General features: G+C 39.9%; 2 long non-coding RNA genes across 2 annotated transcripts in view; one reads left to right on the forward strand and one right to left on the reverse strand.

The window, feature by feature from the left end:
• LOC142077087 (uncharacterized) overlaps nt 1-17,161 on the forward strand; it is a 35,131-nt gene extending 17,970 nt beyond the window's left edge. Inside the window, exons 2-3 of the long non-coding RNA XR_012671540.1 lie at nt 14,907-14,964; nt 16,169-17,161. This is a non-coding gene — a long non-coding RNA (uncharacterized LOC142077087). The remainder of the gene's footprint in view (nt 1-14,906; nt 14,965-16,168) is intronic.
• Nucleotides 32-7,078, reverse strand: LOC142077084 (uncharacterized). Its single transcript, XR_012671537.1, has 2 exons — nt 6,947-7,078; nt 32-1,777 (listed from the first exon to the last, which is right to left on the reverse strand). It is a non-coding gene; the product is annotated as an uncharacterized LOC142077084 (long non-coding RNA).
• Nucleotides 17,162-19,286: the final 2,125 nt, after the last annotated feature.

The following is a 19,286-nucleotide window of genomic DNA, read 5'->3' on the forward strand; positions in this document are numbered from 1 at the left end:
ATAACGACGCGAGACAGAGACTTCTTCAATATGAAGCAGGAATCATGTCTGTCTTTATTTGCTTGTTAGCAAAGTATTTATAATCAACTCGCGACCTTCGAGTACATTTTTGGTCTTTGTCCAAAGCACAATTACAGATAAACAGGATCTTAAAACAGGATACAAGATAAAGCCAGATTATATTCTAAATATATTACAAGCTCTATAATTAGCAAAATGTTCCTCCAAATTACGTTCCACCTTCTTTAATGATATTCTATTCCTTATTTATTGTTTCCTACTTATCGCCAAGCTCCTTATTCTTTGTACACAACTTTTCCGAAAGTCATAACTCAGCTTAATTACTGGATTTTGCCAAACCGTAACTTTTCCATAAGTCATAATTCAGTTTAATCACTAGACTTTGCCAAATCCTTATCTACCACGTTGTAACATCGTTCAGTCATTTTACTTAATTGCAGAAAATCCCACAACTCCCCTTTTTTGTTTTATAAAGGCTCTATTTGCTATATTCTGTAATATTCCTATAGCACACTGAATCAAACATGGAAAAATAATGAGTACAATTACGACAATTAAAATTATTATCAATACCCACTTCAAAATCATTCTCCACCACGATCCGACATTAAGGGAAACTAGCCAATTATCAAAAGGATTTCTTTCTTCCATTAACTTCCCCAATCCATCCTGGAGTTCTCTTAATTTACTCTGTATAGATTGAGATTTGTCTGTCAAATTAAAACAACACATCCCAGCAAACTCTTCACAACCATGACCATGGGCTAAAAGCAAAAAGTCAATTGCCGCCCTATTTTGCAAGGTTGCCTTTCGAATACTGTCGAATTCTGTGGCCATATCATAAAGAATTAAAGAAGTGCGATTGAATTGTTTTCCTGACCAACACATTAAGTTCCTTGCTACCTTTCCCAAATGCATTAAGGCCAAGGGAGGCAAGAATAAGGACATTGTCGTCAGAGTAGACTGTCCCCAAATTAGGACATCATCTGTACAATTCTCCAATAGCGGTGTGGTAGATCGCTTTTGTCTATGACCACTCTGTCCCTGTGCTTGGTATAACATCTGCAATTGCTGCAAATGTTGTTTCTTTGGCAACAATAACGTCAATTTTCCGATCATACATGGCCCTCCAAATGACAATGGGGGAACCCCGGGCCAAGCTCTATCTCCACAGATCAAAAAATACCCAGGAGGCAAAGCGTATGCTTTGGTTCGGTTATAAGGTATATCTTGCATCGTATGATTACAAAAACTCTCATTTAGATATTGTAATTGTTGAGGTGAAACATTGGTGGGCAGATCATTACTACTCAGGGAACTAAATTTGACACATCCATTGTTGGGAAATGTTCCAAGCAAATCTAGCTCTGGAGGAGGCAACATTGCCTTCTTCAAATTCTTAATTAAGAATGCATTAACTGTAGTATTAATTGCCCAGCTCATAACATTAGACATTTGCTGTATAATTGACATATTTACAGACCCCTGGATCCAGTCAGTAAAATCTGATATATTCACATAAGCAAACCCGATCAAGCAGGTCCGGAATGGATTTCCTACTTGCTTTAATGAAAGACAGAAGTCATTCGTATCAGTCGCTTGAGCCCATCTTATCCAAACATTGTCCTGATTCTGCATTTCAGCCAATTCCACTGGTACTGCATGAGCTCTTCCAAGGGTCAAGAAGCTTGCAAAGAGGATAAGGCAGCAACTGTAGGTCGAATCCATTTTGCAGGCAACCATTTAGGTCCAATATCTGTTAAAACACAAGCATACCCTCTTCCCCAGGTTAATAGTTCAGCAGGTCCCCGCCATTGATTAGTTCGGGCGTCATACCACAATACTGGAGGCCTGATTTGAAGTTCCTGTTTTTCCTGTTGTGACATGATGTGGATGTAAACAGGGGGATATTTATCTGAAAAATTCAACCAATTTATAACGTACAACGCCTTTAAAAGTACTAATTCCGGAGACATAAATTCAGAATAATGTTTTTGAATTTGCTGTTTTAAATAATGATGCGCCCGTTCCACAATAGCTTGACCAGTAGAGTTTCCTGGTACTCCTGTAACATGCTCAATTCCCCATTCTTTTAAAAATTGTTGGGTACTAGCGGCAATATAAGCAGAGCCATTATCTGTTTTTATACATCGAGGAACACCCATTACGGCAAAACATTGCAACCAATGGCGACGAGCGGCAACAGCATTAGCTTTTCTTTGAGCAGTTGCCCAAATCATGTGCGAAAAGGTATCCACAGTTACATGTATGTGTTGCAAATTTTTAAAACTCTTAAAAAATGTAATATCAGTTTGCCAGAGCTCTAATGCCTTAAGACCACGAGGATTAACCCCATGTGGTAAACTTGCTGGCAAAGGAGCACAATGAGGACATGCCGCAATAATATTGCGGGCCTGATTAAGGGTTATTTTAAATTGTTTGGCTAATGCTTTTGCGGACTGATGATAAAATGAATGTGATAATCGTGCTTGTTGATGAACATGAGGCACTACTACAGTAGCAGGAGAAACAAGGGTATCAATCCTATGGTTGCCTTCAAACAGGCCTTCTCCAAACGGGGTATGACTTCGAATATGTGATACATAATATGGATATACACGTGCATTTAATAAATAAAGAAGTTTATACAATAATTCCTTTAATTGAATATTCTGTACCTCTTTAACAAATGATCTTTCTAAACGTTGTACAATTCCTACAACATAAAGAGAGTCACTAACTAGGTTGATAGCTATGTTAGAAAAGGTAAAAAATACTTGTACCACTGCTTGCAGTTCTAACAATTGTGCGGAACCATTACCATAAAAAAGCTGATCATGCCATTGCTGGTTATGGTACCATGTAAAACCATATTTTCCTGTTCTGGAACTAGCGTCTGTATAAACAGTAAGACCAGCTACAGGGGTAACAGATAACATTACGTCTGGCTCCAAGCAAAGTGTTGTGGAAAACAACCGGTGTTTCGGATAATGATTAGACAAAATTCCCTTAAAGTCGTAAGTAGCTAGTGCGAATTCAGTTATGGTTTGAAACATTTGTTGTATCTGCATATCTGTGTACGGTAAATAAATGACTTGAGGGTCAATCCCACTTATGTCTATGACCCTTTGACGAGTAGAATAAATTAAGTTAGATATCGCTACAATCCGTGGAATAATTGTTTGTTTTTGTGTTATAGACGGATATTTCCATTCGATAACATTCATAGGGTCCAACTGGTGTGGAAGCCATTGAAAAATTAAGGCAGCTAAATATTTTTCAGTGTTGAGTATTGCTACAAAAAGGGGTATATTTTGAACAATGCGATTCGCATATCCTCGCGTAATTTTATTAGCAATAGTTTTAAGAGCATTCTGCTGCAATTTGTCAAGTTTTCGAGGGGCATTCGCCCCCCCTCCTCCTTTCAGCAGGTGCACCAATGGAGCAATATCCTCACTGGAAATTCCACAATAGGAGCGAAGCCATTGAATATCTCCTAATACCTTTTGAACATCTTGTAATGTAGAAATATTGAGATTAATCACAAGTTTTTGAGGCTTAACCTGTAATTGTGTAACTTTAAATCCTAAATAAGAATAAGGTGAATGTTTTTGAATTTTATCAGGCGCCACTATTAAACCAGCGGCATTTAATGCCTGATGAAGGAAATCGATAAAATTAGAATCAAGGTTTTCCGCTGCACAAAGAATATCATCCATATAATGATAAATAATACAATTCGGAAAAGTAAAACGAATAGGTTGTAAAGCGGCAGCTACGTAATACTGACAAATGGTAGGAGAGTTTTTCATTCCTTGCGGCAATACTCGCCACTGATATCGTTTATAAGGTGCTTGTTTATTTATAGTTGGCACCGAAAAGGCAAATTTTTCTTTATCTTGTTCAGCCAATGGTATCGTGAAAAAACAATCTTTTAAATCAATTACTAAAATTTCCCATTGAGCAGGAAGCATAGTTGGAGTTGGTAGACCAGGCTGCAAAGGCCCCATTGTTTCCATGACAGCATTAACAGCTCTTAAATCCTGTAAAAGTCGCCATTTTCCTGATTTCTTTTTTATAACAAAAACAGGAGTATTCCATGGACTAAATGATTCCTCTAAATGACCTAATTTCAACTGTTCCTCTACCAAGGTCTGCAAATGCGACAGTTTCTCAAGTGTTAGCGGCCACTGCTCTACCCAAACAGGAGCAGTTTGCTTCCATTTTAAAGGTATTGGGTCCGTCAACACTCGCTGTGCAGTGACCGCTAAGTAAAAGGCGATGTCTGTAACACAACTCCCCATTGCGTTAAACAGTCCCTGCCTAGCAATGCGATTTCTATTTGCATAACATAAGGTCGGACTTTTGCAGATAGGTGGGGTTCATTTGTCTTACACATAGTCACATACTGAGTACTAAGCATTGTAGATTGTTTTCCTCCTATTCCTTGAATCATGGCACTAATTTCTTGTAGAGGCCAAGTAGTTGGCCATACCTTTTTTGGAACAATTGTAATATCAGCACCTGTATCTAATAACATCAACAATGTAAAAGTAAAACCATCATTTTGCTTAAGTTCTACTTCAATTGTAGGTCTGTTTTTCAGGATAGGTATAGAAAAATATACAGAAGGATCATTAGTTGATCCAAATCCACTTGCCCCTCTTATTCTTTCTTCCTTATTGGGCACCATTGCCTGGAATGGAATTAACTGTGCTATTTCTGTTCCTTTTTCTATCGTTATGGGTGGATACAATGCTTTAATCATAATCTTAATTGTCCCGGTATAATCTGAATCGATAAGACCTGGGAGAACAAAAATTCCCAAACGAGAAGCAGATGATCGTCCAATTATCAAAGCACTGAGCCCATATCCCAGCGGTCCCTTTTCCGTAGAATCTACCACCTGTACCATATCATTTAATAATTGAACAGTATTAGCAACCCTAATATCTACTCCGGCGCTTCCGGCAGTTTTCCCCCGGAGACGGTCCAAGCATCCATTGAACTGGGTACCCAAGCATAGGGAATCCGCTGGTTTTTCTTGGAGGTATTTAGTGTCATAGCGCCCCTCTGGTTGGCGCTCATTATCATGTTTCCCGACTGCAAAAGCTGCCCCTGTTTAGTAAATCGCGCACGGCATTCCTCTACAACATGTCCTTGTCGCTGACACCGCGTACAATATTTGCTTCCTGAATTATTTTGAGATTTCTTGGGACAAGTCTTTTTAAAATGTCCTTTTTGTCCACATAAAAAACAAATTCCCAAGCGTTGCCGAGTATTTCTAGGTTGTAAAACAGGTTGAAGGGCAGCGGCCAAAGCTTTAGCTTGTGCCCGGGCATATACTACAGCCCTATCTTGTTCTGCTACTAGATCTGCCCTAGCACAGGCTTCCATCATTTGTACTAGCCCAGCCGTTTTTGGTAACGTTGAAAGTATTCGCTTACACACATCATTAGCATTTTGTACAGCCAGATCAAGCATTACAGCTGACTTTGCTTCGGTCGATAAGTTTGGTGATTTCTCTATTGCAGTTCTCAACCTATCCAAAAATGTAGAAAAAGATTCCGATGGCAGTTGCAGTATTTTAACATAAGGTGGGGATGCGGTCGCGGAAACCTGTAGTGCTTTTAATGCGACGGCAGCAAGAGATTGAGATTGCTGTAATATTCGTCGATCTAACCGAGCTTGTGCCCTAGGATGCACAAAAGCTCCTTGTCCCATCAACATATCGATTGTCGCAAATTTCAATGGGTCCCCATCTTGCAAGTCCAAATTTTTCATTACTGCAAGTTCACAACGTTTTCTCCAATCATCTTTAAAAACTAATTTTTGCATGGGTGACAAAATTAACGATACCAACGTTTCTATATCAAAAGGAGTGAGAATATTTTGCGAAAATACCACATCAATCAAGTTTCTTACATATGTATTATCCAAACCATATTGCATTATTGCTTTTTGCAGTCGATCTAATAACTGCCAATCGAACTGCTGCCATTCTCGCACCTCCGCTCCTGCAGCGTTATGATGAAGGTGCACAGGAAAAGCCTTTAATGGACCTAAGAATTCGCCTTCAATAGCTGCATCCCGTATTATTCCATGCCATTTCTGACCAGCGTCCACAGTCTGTGTTTTTTCGTCTTGCATACTTGTACTCTTAAAACCTGTTACTGATTGTCGTTGCAGTTGTTGATATAGATTCTGTAACAGTCCTGATTGTTGTCTCATCACCTCCTGCAGCCTCGTACCCAACTGCCCGAGAGCAATTTTTTGCCTATCACCTTCTAACTGTAATGCAGAAGCTTGCCTTTTTAATTCCTCCTCCTCACGCTTTATCTGCCGGAGTTCCTCTAACGGCGAATTTTCTTGCTCCATTATTTCATTTTCACTGATTGGAGGTGCAGTAAGGGCTGCAGACTCCATACCCGCCTCTGCACCAGTTTCTTCAGGGGAAAAATAATCAGGCGGCAATGGGATTTCAAAAATAGACTTAGCATCTCTTACATTTGCTGGCAGAACCACAGGATCAGGTGAAGAAATAGAAGCCTGCTCACTCTTTTTGGCTTTTTCTCGGAATGAATATCCTAATGCTCGTTCTGCAGCCTCCATAATTTCAGACTCAACGCGAGTCTTTTTCATCAACTGATTTATTAAATACCATACATGACTAAGGGTTACTGCTTCCTTATTTCCAACTTGCACGGATTCCCATAGATCCTTTCCTAAAGCCTGCCAGCAGTCTTCCTTAAAAACCTCATCCATCGTTGTTAAAATGTTCCTTCTCTGTCCCCATTGCAACAAGTCCAAAGCTCCCTTTTCCTTCAGAGCTATTTCATGCTTCTCTGCCAGAGATAACAATATAGCTAAAACAGCTTTCACTTCTACTGATACAGTAGATCCCATTATGAAGCAAGCCGCTCACCTGGTACCAGTCAGTTTCCAGCGGCGCCCGTCGTTATCCCAGCCGTCTTATGACTAAGGCTGACTCAAAATATTCATAGTACAGTTTTCATTCTCCAACGTCGAATCACGTCGGGGTCACCAATTGTTGCATAATGACGCGAGACAGAGACTTCTTCAATATGAAGCAGGAATCATGTCTGTCTTTATTTGCTTGTTAGCAAAGTATTTATAATCAACTCGCGACCTTCGAGTACATTTTTGGTCTTTGTCCAAAGCACAATTACAGATAAACAGGATCTTAAAACAGGATACAAGATAAAGCCAGATTATATTCTAAATATATTACAAGCTCTATAATTAGCAAAATGTTCCTCCAAATTACGTTCCACCTTCTTTAATGATATTCTATTCCTTATTTATTGTTTCCTACTTATCGCCAAGCTCCTTATTCTTTGTACACAACTTTTCCGAAAGTCATAACTCAGCTTAATTACTGGATTTTGCCAAACCATAACTTTTCCATAAGTCATAATTCAGTTTAATCACTAGACTTTGCCAAATCCTTATCTACCACGTTGTAACATCGTTCAGTCATTTTACTTAATTGCAGAAAATCCCACAATTATTCTATTGGGTTTGTTCTTGGGGTTGATTGTTCTGAGACCCAAGTTGTAGATCCTGTTTCCTTGACGTGCAGAGATTCCTTATTATATGTGTTTGCTTTTATGGCTTTTATAGTAAAGACAGATACGCATTGTAGCGTAAACGCATACTTTGTTCCCGTCTCAGAAGAGCCCGATTCTCAGTGTTTGACTATTTCTGGGGGGGGATATGGCAGGTATTCTTACGCCCCAAATCTGGGTTTTTTGCATACTAGCTATAGAGGAAAGACCAAGGTTTACCAGTTGGCGAACGATGCAAACAAGAAGTTCCATTCGTAAGCGATTCCTATGCGTTTCCTCAAGACAATGTCCGTTTCAGGCAAGAGAAAAAGAACAGTATCCTAAAGTGTATTGCCTTTTGTGCAAGTACAATGAAGGAATAGTTAATCCTTTCCAAACTTGAAACTCAGTAAGCAGTTTAGCACATTACCAAATGTTACTAGTTATCTTGCTACGTCTGTTTTTACCCTAAGCTGGTATCTGTGCTCCGGGTTTTGGTTCTGTATTCCTAAGATTTACGGAGGACAGAGAATCAGGTGTATTGATTAAAATTACAGCTATTCCAATGCAGTGCTGACTAGAGGATTACTGCTGTCATTTATGTATTCATACAGTCCAGTTCTATATCAGCTACATTAGCATTGTTTGAACGGTCATGTTTTCCAGCCGCCTTAAAGATAGATCTCTCCACCACAATTAGTAGATATTATTAGCTTGTGGTTTTGCCATGTCTTTCTAATGTTGGTTCTCAATAAATCAAATAGACGGATGAGTTACACTGGGTCTCGAACAAAGAGTACAGCAGCCTCCCGGTACCCACGAGGCATCTGCAAGCAAAAAACCCTGAATTTATGTGGCTCTGCATCTCAACTTTGGGCGTATTCCTGCAGTAGTTGTTGCAGTGTTTTCAGGCACCCTCTAGTAATTCTGGACACCGCAGCACTGTGCTTATAAACATGGCCTTGTTTTGGGGGTTAATTTAAACACGTCTGCTTAGTGCTGTCTTGTCAGTGCATCCTCTGTTTCGGGCACCCTCTCCTGGTATTGTAATGCTGCCCTAAAATGAGAGGATAGATGCGGCTAGCATCAAAGGTCAAATACATACCTGTATGTATAAGGGGATAAGGAAGGAACGGCACCGCTGTTCTAGCGCTGAAAATTAACCAGGCAGATTAGCTTTCTAGTCTTTCAGCTGTGAACATTGCAGAAACAACTGGTAGAGTGGTGGATGTTTGGGAATGATGAATGTATGCTGTAATGGTGGAGAGGCCTTCAAAAATGCGTTACTCTCCTTTTAGTACGCTCTTGAAGGTAAATGTATGAAGAATCCATGCTGTGGTAATCTAAAGGATGTCCTTGTCCTTCCTCAACTTCAGGAGGTACGTGGCTGTCATTGCGAGCCTGGTGGTGTTCTAGCAGTGGCAGGGAGCGTGCGCCTTTCTATTTGTACACCAGTTGCACAGCAGCCTTTGAATTGCCTCTGCTCATGGGACACTTTGGATGATGTGTGAATTGTTTGTTAACGACATCAATGGTTGCATGGCTGATTCATGATGAGTAGCGTGCAGATACAGATCAATGAGTATGTGGAATCTCAGCAAGTTTTCAAATTTAATAAATATTTCCTAAAATATCGTAGCATTTTCAAGATTATCTTGAAGCAAATTCTGGCAACCAAGACCTTTTTTTTTTGTCACAGGTCTCCTAAATCGCACAAAGGCCTAGGACCTGCTTTCAGGTGACATTTCTACTACTGTTTTTAGTCCATATAGCATATGTAACACATTTAGTGTTTTGGCACTTTCATGGCTAAGATATCTGAACACAGTGCTTGGGCTTCCACAGAGAAACACTGTTCTAAAGACGATGCTGCTGACATTGTTGTTATTTGTCAGATGACTGATTTTTTTCACTTAAGTACAGGTGCACTTGGAAGTGTCTAGACTATCACTGTTCTTTCTTAGAAACTAAAGGACTCCATCTGGTACCTATTTGTAATACTAGCGATACACAGATTGGCTAAAGTTACCTTCGTATTTTGATGGTTGATTATTTATGAACACAAAACTGTAGTACAGACTTCCTGGTTTTGATACTTATGTAGCAGAGACAAACTATCTGAGGACTTCCCCTTGCACGGTCGTGTTCTATATCTGTAAGCCTTAGAGTAATTTGTGACAAAGTAGAAATGGGATTCTGGGGGGTTTTTTTAGTTGCACTGAATGTACCAAGAGAGAACGGTTTATGTATATGAGTAAATTTCCAGATTCACTCGACTATCAGAACATAAAGTTTTGATGTTCAGGTTTTATAATCTGTTTTCAGTGCTTTATGTTTTTGGTACAAGTGCTGTATTTGAAGTTCTGATCACCTTTATTTCTTCTAGAAGTCAAACTGAGCCACTAAGTGGAACATCAAAAGCAGTATGTAAAAACACAGTCTCACACTTTTTGCTGCACGCTGCACTTAAGGTAGTCTTGGATTAATTTTCCAAACATTAACTTAATAGATTTTCCAGTAAAACATAGTATATGTTGTAAATACAATGTATTTGATTCAGCATAGTAGAAACGGAGTAATGCCATCATTTGCACAGTTCTATCTAATGTGAATATTGGTGTTTGTGCCTAGTAATGCATTGTATTTCATACTGGATATGCTAGACTATTTCCTGAACGACTTTGTGTTGTACAGATAATGTACAATCGTTTTTAGATCACGTAGGTTCAAGGTTTGCACAACTGAACATGGTTTTTGAAAATGTTATCAAAAACCACTGAGAAACCATTATTGTTAAACATGGTACTGTTTCTTACTTTTGACTTGGGGGTTCAAACAAATACCAAAACCAACATGTCCCACACGTTTTGAGGACAGTTCTGTGCAGCTAAATGCTTCCTTTTCATGTCCTTAAAGACTTGGGTATTTGTTCCTGAAACTGTATAATTGAAGCGATATTGTTTGAGTGCATAACTGAGTGCATAACTGTCTTTAATAGATTGCTGTGAATTTAAATATCGTTGCTACACAAAGTGGTATTCTAAAGTTCTACATTTGACCTTTCCGCTTTATCAGATGAAGCAGTTCAGTTTAATAGTTTGTCTGCAAATGAAAATACGTAAAACCCAGTGTACAAATTTTGGCACAAGGTTAGAGCCTGGTGCATTTGTAAAGGGTAAAATCCCTGTCATTTTTCTTAACCTCCGCCTGCAGTACGTTTTTGGATCTGGGTGACTTCAGGGCTGGATGCTGCTTTAATTTCCCAAAGGCTAAGCTTTTCTTTAGGATACTGCCACTTTGAATTTACATTTGGAAAAGGGGCAGCGTTTTTCTTCAGGTTTGAAGACACTGTCGTTCTGCTGCTAAAACAGAAATAAGTAACACAAGGAAATACTTGGCTGATTAGTTTACAAACCACACTGAAAAGAAGTTTCCTGTAGTGATGCTTCCTTTTCAAATAAATATTTTTTAAAAATCCTTTTTAGCTGAAAATTGATAGCTTCCTTACCCCTTCGACTTTTAAGCAGCTGTGAGCATTTGACAAGGGTCCCTCTCTGAGATATTCTGGAGCAATAAGTTGATCTCCAGCGGGTTTGGTTAGTTTAGCTTCTTCTCCTTAACCACATAGGCACTCTTAAGCTGTCACAGGTTTGGACTTTGTTTTGAACAAATACCAACTACACTAGGTTGGAAATGGCTCTTTCAGTGACACTCGGAGGATATAGTGCAGACTGTCAGACTACAGTAGAGGTTAACTATTGCTCTGTTTTTGATTGTAGAACTTGAATGTGAGTTTAATTTTTTGTGAACAGATTGATGACTCTTCTGCATCTATTTCTCTGGCCCAGCTGACTAAGGTACATATATATTCCTAAAAAAAAGTGTTTGCTTTGTATTTTTAAATCTTATACTGTGATCTATAGCTGGAGAACTGTTGTCATGTGAACAAACCTTTAATTTAATTTTTAATAATTTAAAGTATTTCTTTTAACTTTAAAATGTGTGTATATTTTGATACTATCCTGGTAAAGAGTAGTTGCCAGTTTGGGAAGATAGAAGGGGGAGGACCTTATCAGCCGCAACGTAATGTTGCAGTATTACTCATCTTCAAGACACAAAGAAGCAGCACTTCAGAAGCTGTTTACCGTTTTTCATACTTTTCGTTCATTTTGCATTGGAAAGTAACACAATTTTCACAGAAGAATTTAATTGGCTGTAAGTGACGGACATTTCAGGGGGGTTTGCAAGAGCCAAAATAGAAGCGTTTCTGGAACACGGACAACTGCATGGCTATTTTTGAATTTCTAGGCGCTACAGTTATAGATCCATGCTTTGAATGCTGCACAATTTCATACACTGTAGTATATATACAGTGGACAACACAATCTAATTTGTTTGATTGCAGACTGTGTAAATTGTGTAAATGCACCTAATTGTTTACAGGAAAATACTGATGCGTATGGGTGGCATATTAGCAAACGTGACCTTCTGAAACTGTTGTAATGCCATGTTTTGCTATGGAACTGCTTGCATTTTTTGCTCAACAACATGTAACTTTGTCTGGGAAAGCACTAGGGATTGCACTTTGTGAAAAGGCGTAGTGCTAGCCAATTAAATTACTAGTCTTTAAAGTTACAAAGATTAGAGAAGGCAGGGCCTAATGCAGAGGAGCTAGTTCTTTCTTCTGAAAATAAAGGCTGGAGTTCCTTTCCCAGAAAGAAAAATCTCTTCCCACTGGTAACTTCTTCCCTCTCTCACTGCAGAAATTAAATTGTGGACATTTGGTAAGAAAAAAAAAATAGTTTGGAAGGTAGCCACCAGGAGAAATTGGTCTCTGTTAGCGCTGTCCCTAAACATGTCCTTGGTTCTGTAAACTCAGGTGAAGTTTTACTCTAAAATGTGAAAAACTGTCCAAGTGGTGTACACATTTAAGCTTTTGAGAAAATGTAAGTATTTCAGAAAAATAGAGGAACATAGGATAAAGCAGCTCCAAACGGTTCCTTACTCTAACCTCCTCAGTGCAGACTGGCTTAGCATGGAGGCAATGTGTTGTAAAAAGTTTTCTGTTTTATTATGCATTAAATGCCATCTTGAATTTTGGTCTATTCCTAGTAATGTCTTGTGGGTTTTGGATGTGTTTTGTAAACGGCTTGGGTTCAAACAAATTAGTCAAGTATCTGTAAAGTCTTCTGTAAATGTTAATGGAAATGACTTCATAGATGTCGATCTGGATTATGTTACAGTTGAGAAAAAGCTGTGTATATGAAACAGCCCTTTAACAAAATGCTGAAACAAGTTGGTTGCTTTTGTGAATGAATGCATCTAAAACCAAAACCATGAGTGGTTGATCTGAATGATAGGTGCTTGAGGGTCCAAATCATTTACAGTCACTCCCTTAGACCCTGCTTGTACCTGTACTAGAGTGTAATAAAAACATTTGAACAAATACTACTTTAAAAAAATCAGCTGGCTTCAATAATTTGAAGATCCAGTTCTGCGTAACATTTATATTACAATTTGTATGTTAAAAGGACACGGTCAACTGGAAAAAAACTGCAGGTTTTGCTTATTGTAGTTAACTTGCTTCCTATGAAGAAGTTAGTGGGGGGGAACATGAAGAGCCTAAGGTTTTGAGTGCCCAGGAATGCTCTTTTCAAGTAGGTTAACAGGCACATAAACAGCCTGTGATGATGTAAGGACTCCCCAGAACATCTTTTGGACAACTCTGTTTCATGTAAGCAGCTGTTTTCATGCAACCTCAGCTGGCGTTGTGCTGCTCTTTACAGGGTTGGGTGAGTGGTGTTCTCTTTGGCAGTGTGGGCTTAAATGTGTTTCTAATGTATGTGTCAAATAATTACCTGTTAAACAGAGTGCCAATCTGGCTGAAGCCAATGCTTCCGAAGAAGATAAAATAAAAGCTATGATACTACAGTCTTGCCAGGAATATGATCCAATCAAGTAAGTGTTGATAATGTCAAAGCTGTTCTTTGAAGATTATGGAAAGATTGTAGAGAAGTTTGTTTTAACGAGAGAGACACGTGCATACCTTTTTCTTCTTTGCCCCAAACCCTTTTAGTTACATGAAGAAACCCTGGGGTCCACCTCCACCATCATCTGCTTGCTTTCGTTGCGGAAAACCTGGCGACTGTATAAAGAACTGCCCAACAAATGGGGTAAGACTGTGGGGGACTTCTGGTGTTCCTTAGCTTTTCATTTTTTTACCTTGGCAGTTACGTAACAAATCCATGAATACTCATATTAAGAATTGTTTCTCTTGGGGTGAAAGACAGAGGTTCATAGGGCAATGTTGCAAAGCCCTTCAAAATCCAAGGGAAACCTGGCATTATAAATGTAAACTTTTCTTTTTTGTAGGTCATAGACATTAAGTATGTCCACAGATCTTGCTCTGTGAACTTTCATGCATATTTTTATATATTTCAATATTACTGGAAATGTTTCTGGTTTTAACTCTGTTTAATGACAGTTCACAGTTTTTAGTATTTCATGTAAAACCAAGATGTTTCTGTTGACCCCATCTATTGAATATTTGTGCTCTGAATTGCGCTTTGGAGGAGGAGCGGGTTTGTATCTCTTTTCTGAGGGGATGGTGAGCTAAGGGATATTTCACCCTTAAAGAACCTGAACTTAAGCCAAAGAATGGAATGAGTTCAAAACACTGCTCAAGCCTTTGGAACGTCCTGGCTATATTCATTTAGGAAAATAAGTATTTTAGTCGAGCAACCCTTATGCTGGGTAAAAGGAGAGGATTAAAGGCTTTTGCTGCTTAAAATAATCATTGAAATGTCATTTTAAGTGTGGGTCTTAAAAGGAGATATGTCTGCATTTCTTTTCTTAACAGGACAAAAATGTTGAGCCTGTTCCCAGAATTAAAGAGCACAGGAATTCCAAGGAGTTTCATGATGGAGGTGAAAGACCCCAATACAAAGGGTGCTATGCTGACAAACATACGCAATACCAACTATTAATGCGTAAGTATGGAATTAATTGGACTGGCCAAAAAGTGAGCGAGAGAAACCACGCGTGCATGTCTGAGTGGCTATGCAACCAAGTTGGCCAGCATCTGTAATTACGGGGCAGGAAGCACTGTCATTGTGCTTAACCATAGAATCTGGGATACTTTTGAATATTAAAATAGGGTGGTCCTGCTGTTCGTGCCCCTGGAAGTTGGTATTTGGCTGCCTGCCAGGTTAAACCACGACACTGGTAAGTAACTGTAACTTCAGAATTTCTTTAAAAAAATTACCTTCAGAGGAACTGAATGGGATTTCTTTCTTTTTCCTCTCCCCACTCCAAAAGGTCATCCAATGAGAGCCAGTCCAGTTCGCTCAGCAGGTGGCAGACCAGGCTAGGAAGTGTAAGTATTCTACAGAAATTCAATAGATGACTCCTTGTCACCTGTTAAAAGAGGCTGTATAACGCATAACTTATACAACAGCTGATTTATAATGAAGCAAGTATGCACAGATAGTTGTGGAGAATCCAAGTGGTAATTAATTTTTAAATGGCTTCATTTGAATTGGCTTTTACAAAGGGCATCTGTGCTTCCACTAAGGTTATTTAAAATAAAACTCCGGTACATGACTGAAAACAGGACTCTGAAAAATGAACGCTTTTTGAGGAAACCATAATTGCCTATAAAAATTAAAGATAATTAAAGGATCAGATGGAAAGCCACCTTTTCCATTACTGGCTGAATAGGGCTGAAGAAATTGATTTCCCAATAGGAATCAGCCTCCAACATTCTTTTTTTAACAACTTAGTTGATACTGAATGAGCAAATGGTTGGAAAAGTCAACACTGTTCTTTTATGACAATTTTGAATTTCTTCAATTTAGTCATCTCACATAGCCAAGACGCTTTCTCTCAGTTGGAGAGAGAGGAGTCTGTTTTACCTATTACTGCAGCGTCAAGCTAGTCCTTCCTTTCGCTATATGTTTGTTATAGACAGATTGTAAGAGTGCATTGTGTTTATAAAATCTTAAAGGTAAATCAAAAGAAAAACCAGGATCCATCCCACAGGTTGTCTGATATCTCCAATTCAGTCAGCAAGAAAACAACAATTCAGGGACAGGACCAGGCCAAATGAGCGTAGTCTCTAATGAACAGAAAGCAGGGAGAAAAATGCTTAAGTTGGCAGGATGCCATTGGCCTCCCTTATCTAGGGAGGAGTTTTACAGAGAACAACGGAGACTTAAAGAGGAGGAAGTATTTGGCTCAATGAAGTTGCCTTGTTTTTCACGTTTGTATTTCAACAGCATATCGGACTGCAGTTACACTAAAGTGTATCTGACATAAGGAAAAATGACAGTGTTTTTTCCAATAGAATTTTTCGTTGCAGATAGTAAGCATGCATAACTAAAACAAGACAAATGGAATTGAAAAATGTTATCAAATTCCTCAATTTGCAGTAGCATTATGTCAGCAGCTGAAAGAAGCTTTGACATAAGCGTATGGAGAGGAGAAAAAACCCAAACCAAATTTGGGAGGAAAAAAATTGGGGAGAATGACTGTTTTGAATTAACTTCATTTCTTTTTCTGTGTGTTGTGGTTTTTTCCAGGTCCAAGTCTCCTTATAGTGCTTCACCTTACTCTACAAGTTCGTCTACCTGCTCCACATCAAGATCAGGTTCTTCCCGCACTCGCTCCTACTCTCGCTCATTTAGTCCTTCCCATTCTCGTTCCTACTCGCGATTGCTGCCGTATCCAAGAAGAGGCAAAGGGAAGAGGCGTAACTATCGTTCTAGGTCAAGGTCACACGGTTATCAGCGTTCAAGGTCAAGGTCACCCCCATACAGAAGATGCCATTCACGGTCAAGGTCTCCAGTATTTAGAGGCCAGTCTCCCACTAAACAGACTATACCTCAAGGGGAAGGAGGAAGGGAGTATTTTAACAGATACAGAGAAGTTCCACCATATGATCTGAAAGCTTACTATGGCAGATCTCTTGACTTTAGAGATCCATTTGAAAAGGCAAGGTACCGGGAATGGGAAAGGAACTACAGAGAATGGCATGGAGAGTTTTACAAGGGCTATGCTGTTGGCGCTCAACCTCACCCTCCAGTAAACAGAGAGAACTTTTCTCCAGGTAGGTTTGGTCCACCTGGGACCAGACAAGAGAATTCACCATATGCTCAGGGACGTAGGGAGGATTATCCTGCTTGGCAGAGCCACCAAAATCACAATATAGCTGGAAATTACCCTGAAAAACCTTCTGAAAGAGAGAGCCATGGCATCAAGGATCCTACAAAATCAAAAGAGAAGGAGGTGAAAAATCCACTGGGAGATGGCCAAGGAAATAAGCATAAAAAGAGAAGAAAAAGGGATGAGGATGAAGGATTTCCCAATACTGAGTTGTTAGCAGGTGCGAGAAAACCAAGAGAGCCAGTTTCATCAGAAGACGTTAAAATGGACTCCCTGTTCATGGTCCCAAGCAGAGATGATGCCACCCCTGTGAGAGATGAGCCTATGGAAGGAGATTCTATTGTTTTCAAGCCGATGTCTGAAAAGGAGAAAAAAGAGAAGGATAAGCCAAAAGCAAAAATTGACAAGACAAAGCGGAAAGTAGAAGTGGCTGTTCCTCCTAAGACAGACAATATAATAAAACTAGCTAAAGCTTCCTCGAATGGAAATCTCCTCGAACGGAAGAGAGAAAGCAAGAAGAGAGAAGGGAAGAGAGAAAGCAAGGATTTAAAGAACCTGACTTGCTGCCCTGATATTGCTCATTTACATCAGTTATAGTGTTTGTGATTAAGTTTAGGGTTAGGGTTAGGGTTAGGGCTCAGTGTTACGGTGAGGGTTAGGTTTAGGGTTAGGGTTAACATTAGGGTTAGGGCTTATCATTAGGGTTATGGTTAGGGGCAGGGGTTAGGTTTAAGGTTAGGGTTAGGGTTAGGTTTAGGGTTAGGCTTAGGGTTATCGTTAGGGTTAGGGATAGGGTTGGGGTTAGGATTATGGTTTGGGTTTAGGGTTAGGGATCGGGTTAGGGTTTCATTTTAGGGTTAGGTTTAGGGTTAGGGTTAGGGCTTGGGGTTACGGTTAGGGTTAGGGTTAGTTTTAGGGGTAGGGTTAGGGTTTGGGTTAGGGTTTAGGGTTAGGGTTTAGGGTTAGAGTTAGGGCTGGGGTTCAGGCTTCGGTTCAGGGTTAGGGTTAGAGTTCGGGATATGGGTTAGGGTTAGGGTTAGAATTAGGGTTAGGGCTTATCATTAGGGTTATGGTTAGGGGTTGGGGTTAGGGTTAGGGTTAGGGTTAGGGTTAGGGTTAGGGTTAGGCTTAGGGTTATCGTTAGGGTTAGGGAGAGGGTTGGGGTTAGGATTATGGTTTGGGTTTAGGGTTAGGGATCAGGTTAGGGATTCATTTTAGGGTTAGGGTTAGGGTTAGGGCTTAGGGTTATGGTTAGGTTTAGGGTTAGGGTTAGCGTTTGGGTTAGGGTTTAGGGTTAGGGTTTAGTTTTAAGGTTAGGGTTAGGGTAAAGGTTAGTGTTAGGTTTAAGGTTAGAGTTAGGGCTGGGGTTCAGGGTTAGGGTTAGAGTTTGGGATATGGGTTAGGGTTTGGGGTTAGGGTTAGCATTAGGGTTAGGGCTTATTAGGGTTAGGGTTAGGGTTAAGGTTAGAGTTAGGGCTGGGGTTCAGGTTTAGGGTTAGAGTTTGGGATACGGGTTAGGGTTTGGGGTTAGGGTTAGCATTAGGGTTAGGGCTTATCATTAGGGTTAGGGTTAAGGTTAGAGTTAGGGCTGGGCTTCAGGGTTAGGGTTAGAGTTTGGGATACGGATTAGGGTTTGGGGTTAGGGTTAGGGTTAGGGTTAGGGTTATGGTTGGGTTTATGCTTATGGGTTAGGATTTCAGTTTGGGTTAGGGTTAGCATTAAGTATTAGGATTAGGTTTAGGGTTAGGGTTGCAGTTTAGTTTTAGGGTTAGGTTTCGCCTTAGGGTTAGGGTGAGGTCTCACAGTTATGGTATTAGGTTTGTGATAGCGTTAGGGTTAGGGCTTAGTGTTATGGTTAGGGGTTACATTGGGTTTACGCTTATGGGTTAGGATTTCAGTTTGGGTTAGGGGTAGCATTAATTTTTAGGGTTAGGGTTTAGGTTTAGAGTTGCGGTTTAATTTTAGGATTAGGTTTCGCATTAGGTTTAGGGTGAGGTGTTATGGTTACGGTATTAGGTTTGGGGTAGCATTAGGGTTAGGGTTAGAGTTAGGGTTAGGGTCATTAGGGTTCAGGTTGGGGTTCAGGGTTAGGGTTAGGGTTCGGGATTACGGTTAGGGGTCGGGGTTAGGATTAGCATCAGGGTTAGGGCTTAAAATTAGGATTAGGGGTTAAGGTTAGGGTTATGGTTGGGGTTAAGGTTAGGGTTATGGTTGGGGTTAGGGTTAGGCCTAGGGTTATCGTTGGGGTTAGGATTATGGTTCAGGTTTAGTGTTAGGGATAGGGTTATGGTTTCGTTTTAGGGTTAGGGTTAGCGTTAGGGTTAGGGCGTAGGGTTACAGTTAGGGATAGGCTTAGCGTTAGGGTTAGGGTTTGGGTTAGGGGATAGGGTTAGGGTTAAGTTTTAGGGTTAGGGGTAGGGGTAGGGGTAGGGTTGTGGTGATGTCTTAAGATTACGGTTTGAGGTTGAGTTAGCATTAGGGTTACGGTTAGAATTAGGGGTTCGGTGTTATGTGAGGGTTAGTTTTATGGTTCCG

The sequence above is a fragment of the Calonectris borealis genome, unplaced genomic scaffold (assembly GCF_964195595.1).
Source record: "Calonectris borealis unplaced genomic scaffold, bCalBor7.hap1.2 HAP1_SCAFFOLD_150, whole genome shotgun sequence".
NCBI classification, from domain to species: Eukaryota; Metazoa; Chordata; class Aves; order Procellariiformes; family Procellariidae; genus Calonectris; species Calonectris borealis.